We start from the raw sequence: 6,317 nt of genomic DNA, 5'->3' as shown, positions 1-6,317 counted from the left end.
TCCGCCCCCCGCCCCCCCCCCCCCAATAGCTAGTAGGGTTGCCAACTGTGACTTACCTCGCCGGCGGGGGACCATAGAATTTTCCCTTGTATGGCCGTGGCCCCACCTCCAGCGTGCCCGGCGTCATGACGTCACTGCCCTGTGAGGCGCACGCCAGGGCGGGGTTCCCCCCGGGGCCCGATTCCCCGGCGTCTGGGAACGGACCTCTGGGGCGGGGGATTTTCTGCCCCCCGGGGGGATTTGGCAGCCCTAATAGCTAGCAATCCAAAACAGTCCAGAGGAGCCTGAGCGGTGGGTGTTGCCTTCTGACACACCTCCGGTCATGTCAGGGAGTGTGATATATGCAAATAAGTTATGCTAATGAGCTATGGTAATGAGCTCCTGCATTTCTTTTTCTACGGAATTACCCCTGGGAACATCTCTGCCTTACATGCTCTGCGAAAAGGTGGTAACTCCCGCAGGGCACGGATGTTCTCCAGCAGAGAGTTCCACCAGGCAGGGGCCAGGGCCAAAAAAGCCCTGCAATGTAAGCCAGGCTTCCCATAGGAACAGGGCTGTTGGAAGAACCAGATCCGATGTCCCTGTGCCTCAGCCTCCAAGACGTAAGCGACCAGAGAGTTACAGCCAGGGTTTCTTTTTTCTTTTCTTTTTTTTGGAAAAAGGGGTGCTGGAACTCTGGAGAGGAAAATGAAGCTTTCAATCTGTATACTGGAAACTCATGAACTTTTAAACATCTTTGAAAGAATTCTGTCAAAGAGGTTCCGGAACTCTGTTCCGCTGCGTTCCCCCAAGAAAAAAAAAGGGGCCCCGGATTACAGCTAGATTTGTTGTTGTTGTTGTTGTTCAGTCGCACAGTCGAGTCCAACTCTTTGCGACCCCATGGACCATCTCCCGCCAGGCCCTCCTGTCTTCTGCCGTCCTCTGAAGTTTGCTCAACTTCATGTTTGTTGCATCGATGACACTGTCTAACCATCTCATCCTTTGCCGTCCCCGTCTTCTTTGACCTTCAGTCTTTCCCAGCATCAGGGTCCTCTCCAGTGAGTGCTCCCTTCTCATTTGGTGGCCAAAGTATTTGAGCTTCAGTGTCATTATCTGGCCTTCCAGGAAACAGTCAGGGTTGATTTCTTTTAGGATTGACTGATTTGATCTTCTTGCAGTCCAAGGGACTCTCAAGAGTCTTCTCCAGCACCATAGTTCAAAAGAATCTATTCTTCGGCACTCGGCCTTCCTTATAGATAGATACAGCTGGATAGGCAGCCACTAAGCATCATCCTGTTTACTCTTCTGTCCCTGAACCCTTTGATGTGTAGATTGCTACTTTTAGGGGAAACAGCTTCCTTCCTTCTCTTGGCTCTCTTCCCGCAAGCACACAAAGGAGGGAGGACACGTTTCCCCTTCTTAGGCACCATGGATGCCAGAGGCCTCTCGGCATCCACATCCATCGCTAGCCTAGGTAGAGGAGAATCTGTCCCCATCTCTACACTGCACCATCAAGTATGTATTTCCTAAGTAAGCCACTTCGTATTTTCTTTTAAACGGATAAGTGGCTCTGTGTGACTTTGTAGTCTTATGAGCAAATGCTGCTCAAAGGAGCTCTGCTGCGTTCTGAGCCTCGTGCGCTCAGCACTGGGTTGAGCTTGGTCTGTCTCGGGGGTGCTGCCGGACTCTAGCTTCATTCTCACCTCTTTTTGTTAACTCTTGCGTTTACATGCTGATTTCCTGCTATCCATTGATCTTACCGGCCACCTGATCCAATTTCAGCTCTGCATCTGGGTCTTGGCTCTGAGTGGGCCCTCCTAACGGCTGCCCCCCACCCTCTTTTCCCCCCTGTAAGTAGCCCTTGAGGAGATTTTATTCCATTTGTCTGAAGAAGTGTGCTTTTAGGGTTCCCAGCCCCCAGCTCCAGGTGGGTGTTCCTCTGCTTTTGGGGGCTCCAATCCGCTGCCGGCGGGGGGAAGCCCCACGTCCCAGGAGCAACTCCCCCCACGGCCACCCCCTCCCCTACTGTGCGATTTAAAGGGCTTCAGCTGATTGGTGGGGAGCACGTGGGCCACCAATCAGCTGGAGGGCCCTTCAGATCTTTCAGGAGGGAGGGAGAGGGGCTGTCGTCAGCTGCAGGCTCTGCCCACAAAAAGACCCTTTAAAGGTCTTTTCAGTGCTGTAATGCAGGAGAGTCAGCACAGAAAACTGGAACTTAGGAAGAAAAGACTGAACAACCTGTCCACTGTTTTCTTGCCAAGCCTTTAAAGGGCCTTTTTGCGAGTGGAGCACGCAGCCGGTGACAGCCCCTCTCCCTCCCTCCTGAAAGATTTAAAAGGCCCTCCAGCTGATCGGTGGGTCACTGCACTCCCCACCAATCAGCTGAACCCTTTAAATCGCTGCAGGAGGGGAGGGAGAGGGGTGGCCGAGGGCGATTGTTTTGGGGGGGTGGGGCCTGAAGCAGGGCTTGAGGGCATCCCGGCCTACCCCCAGAATGCCCCCCAATTCCCCCCACCGGAGCAATGAGGGGACCTGGCAACCCTCCGTACTTTGCACATGAAAGCTTACACTTTGAATAAAGCTTTGTTGGTCTTAAAGGTGCCACTGGACTCAAACTTTGTTCTGCTGCTAAATTAGTCGGGGATCTGGACCGACATATCCCGCTCTCCCAGGAAAGGTTAGGGTTTCCAGATCCCCAGGAGATTTTTTCAGGGATGCAGGGGAGGGGGGGAGGGCTGACTTTTCAAGAGAAACCACTGTCACCAGGATGGGCAGCACTCCAGTGATTTCAGTTATGATTCCCATGTGGCCCCTTTGCCGATGCAGAGTGGGTTAATTCGGGACAAGGATCGGGAAAAGGGAGCTCAGTAAGATCGAGAGCCCTTTCAAACGATACCTCTGAGGGAGGCGAGGCCGAGAGACAGGGACTGGCCCACAGCCACCAGCAAGCAGGGACTGGATCCGGACAGTGAAGTCCTCAACCGCCACACCCTTCTAAGACCGCTGAAGGATGATGCAGTCCAGGCCCAACACCTGATTCATCCCCCCCTCCCCGGCTTCTGTGCGTCTCTTGCTGCCAAGCAACGTGCTGGGATCCAATTTCCTTCCAAGTTCCAGTTTTCCTTGCCGGCCCTCCTGCATTGCAGCACTGAACAACCCAGTCGGGCGAAATGAAAGCAGGCATGTGCAGTGCACTCATGCTCGCTCTCTCTCTCTCTCTCTCTCTCTCTCTCTCTCTCTCTCTCTCTCTCTCTCTCTCTCTAGCGCATCTTAAAGCAGCACACAATTCCAAGCCAGGAATGGAATAAAGCTGTCCACGAGGCATTGCCGTAGCTCAGGGTTCTTGATGGTCTCCGGCCCTTTGGCAAATCATTTGGGAAGCTTACATGGAAGCCTCAGGGCTTGGCAAGGAAACAGTGGACAGGTCGTTCCGTCTGTGTGTCCCGACGCTGAAAAGGACGCAGCGGGGAGTGGGGACGGAGATGTGCTTGCGATGAACTTGAACAGAGAGACTTAATGGTTTTGCTTTTAGCACACATTAAGGCGCATCAGCAGAACGGTGGGCAAGGGGAGTCTCGGCCTCGCCGCTCTCCGTTTCATTGATTTTCATCCTGAGTCAAGTGGTTCCCAAATGCTGTTGGGGCAATTAGGGTGCCTGGAGAGAGCTGCCTGGGAGCCACGGGGAAAACAGTTGAATGATGGGAGGGCTCCTCAAAACCCAAACTACCCTCTCGCAGAAGACGTTGCCCCACTGCATCCCTACATGACTCAGTCTCTGCACCAGGCCTCCTGCCGGGAACAAGTTATCTCAGAGCCAGTTTGGTGTAGTGGTTAAGTGTGCGGACTCTAATCTGGTAGAACCGGGTTTGATTCCCCACTCCTCCACTTGCACCTGCTGATGTGACCTTGGGTCAGTCACAGGCTCTGGCACAGCTGTCCTTGAAAAAGAGCAGTTTGTGTCAGAGTTCTCTCAGACCCACCCACCTCACAGGGTGTCTGTTGTGTGGAGGGGAAGGGGGAGGAGTTTGTAAGCCGCTCTGAGACTCCAAGTGAAGGGCGGGGTATAAATCCAATCTCTTCTTCTCTTCAGGTACCTCTGAACTGGGTGAAGGTATCACTCAATTACACCTGCTGCAGAAATGTAGCAGAATGAACCACCCTCAGAGGAGGCTGCCTGTTGCATCTCTGCATGATAGGCTGCTCTGGCCATGTGTTTTCTAAATAGTCTTTGATGGCGGCAAGCGATTCCTCCATGTCCATTCAAGTAACATGATTCAGTCCCTACTAATGTAAAAAAACAGCCAAATTACCTACCGTCATAGGAAGTCGCCTGTTGTTTTAACGTGATTCACTGATCTGGCCTTGCTTCTGGCCTTCCAGTCATTCTCAATTAGGAGAAGGTTGCTGCACTTCTGGGGCTCAGTGACCCAACTACTCTGAGGCAGTGACGTGGCACAATCAGTCAGAGGAGGGCATACAAAGGTAGTATATCTGAATACCCAGCACTAGGGATAAATCACAGAGGATGACCACAGACTTTGTGCCCTGCTTGTGAGCATCCTGGAAACATCTGGATATCACAATTGGAAACAGGGTGGACCAATTGAACCTGAGCCAGCAAAGCACTTGAAACAAGTCAGACTCCTTTCCCTCTGGGTATTGCAAAGTAACATGTTACAGGGACATCACAAGAACAGATCCTAGCAGGTAACTTCAGAAAAAGGGGTCTAATCTCTCGAATATACAAAATACTTACAGCTAAAAATGTCGCAACGCATCTTAGTTATCAAAAAGCCTGGTGTACGGATCTCAATAGTCAGCTAACTGAAGAACAATGGTCCTCAATTTGGAAATCGCATACTACCTTATCTAAATCAGCAGAAATTCTTGAAACTTCCTTTAAAGTATTGTCTCGTTGGTATCTAACCCCGGTCAAACTCTCGCACATGTCCGCGAATATTTCGCCTCAATGTTGGAAGCTTTGTGGTGAGAAGGCAACTTTCTACCATACATGGTGGTCATGTAGACATATTTCTAAATTTTGGTCCCAGGTGAGATCTCAAATACTAACTCTTGTAGGTTGCGATGTTCCCCTAGACCTTCGACTAATGTTGCTAAATTTGTGGCCTGAGAGTGACATTCCCAACAAACAGAGAAAACTGATAAATCTACTCTTTACAGCCGCAAAAAATGTTATAGCTAAGAAATGGAAAGACGAACATCCTCCGACAATTAATTTATGGCTATCTAAAGTGTGGGAATATTTTTTATTAGAAACCATTTCCATTTTTAACACGAATGACCAAAATGAATGTGAGCTAATGAACCCAACTGGTAAATGGTATCCAATTGTGGATAAGTTAACCTTTGAGTCTTTTGATTGGAAAGCGATTAGTGCAGCACAATACTCATTGTTATTGATAAGCTAGCAAACTTCTATCAGTATTTGAGTAAGTCAAATTGGAAGTCTGTATACACACTGACATATATATGAAAAATTGTTAAAATGTTGTTTGAGAACCTGTATTTATTTGTTATGTTCTGAATTAAAATCTAATAAAATATTATGGTTAAAAAAAAAACAAGAACAACAGATGCAATGAGATGCCTCTGTGTTCAGCCAGGTGCTTTTGACCTGCAAAGGCAGGGAGATCCAGCACAAAGCTTAGGCTGGGTATGACAAATAACAAAACGTTTACTGTTTGCTTTTAATGTGTGCCTGGCTCTTCCTGCATCCTTCAAATGAAAAACAGCAACTGGCTGCTCCTGAAAGTAGTGGGGTTCTTTCCAACTTTCAGGGCTGCAAAACTGCTGCGAAGCTGCCAAAAAGCACATGGCTGGAAAATGCCATAAAATGCAATGAGATGCCCTCAAGCATCTCTGAGTCAGCGGCATGTGAGCTGCAAGTTGCGCCAGCACCTGGGCAGAATCCTTCCCTTCCTTTTCAAAGACATGTCCATCTTTCCAGAGGACTTTTATCATAGAACACAAATGCACGGGGGGGGGGGGCATTTTCTACTTCATTGTTGCACACGATTGCGGTGCTTAACTGCACATCATGTTCTCCATTTGAAAGCCCTGACATCTTTCTAAGCAAGATCGGAATCACTAATGCACACTGCCTAGGTTTCCCAAGTCCCTCCTGGCCACTGGCAGGGGATGGGGGGGCAGGGTTGCCAGATCCAGGTTGGGAAAGGCTAGGAGATATGGAGAACCGTCGGTGCCTGGAGAGGACAAGGACCTTGGTGGGGTACCATGCCATAGAGTCCAAATGTCCATTTTCTCCGAGGGAACTGATCTCTGTAGTCTTGGAATGAACCGGGATTCTGGGGGATGTG

This window comes from Gekko japonicus, unplaced genomic scaffold, assembly GCF_001447785.1.
Source record: "Gekko japonicus isolate JY-2015 unplaced genomic scaffold, Gekko_japonicus_V1.1 scaffold1, whole genome shotgun sequence".
Taxonomy (NCBI): domain Eukaryota; kingdom Metazoa; phylum Chordata; class Lepidosauria; order Squamata; family Gekkonidae; genus Gekko; species Gekko japonicus.
This window is presented reverse-complemented; position numbering follows the sequence as displayed.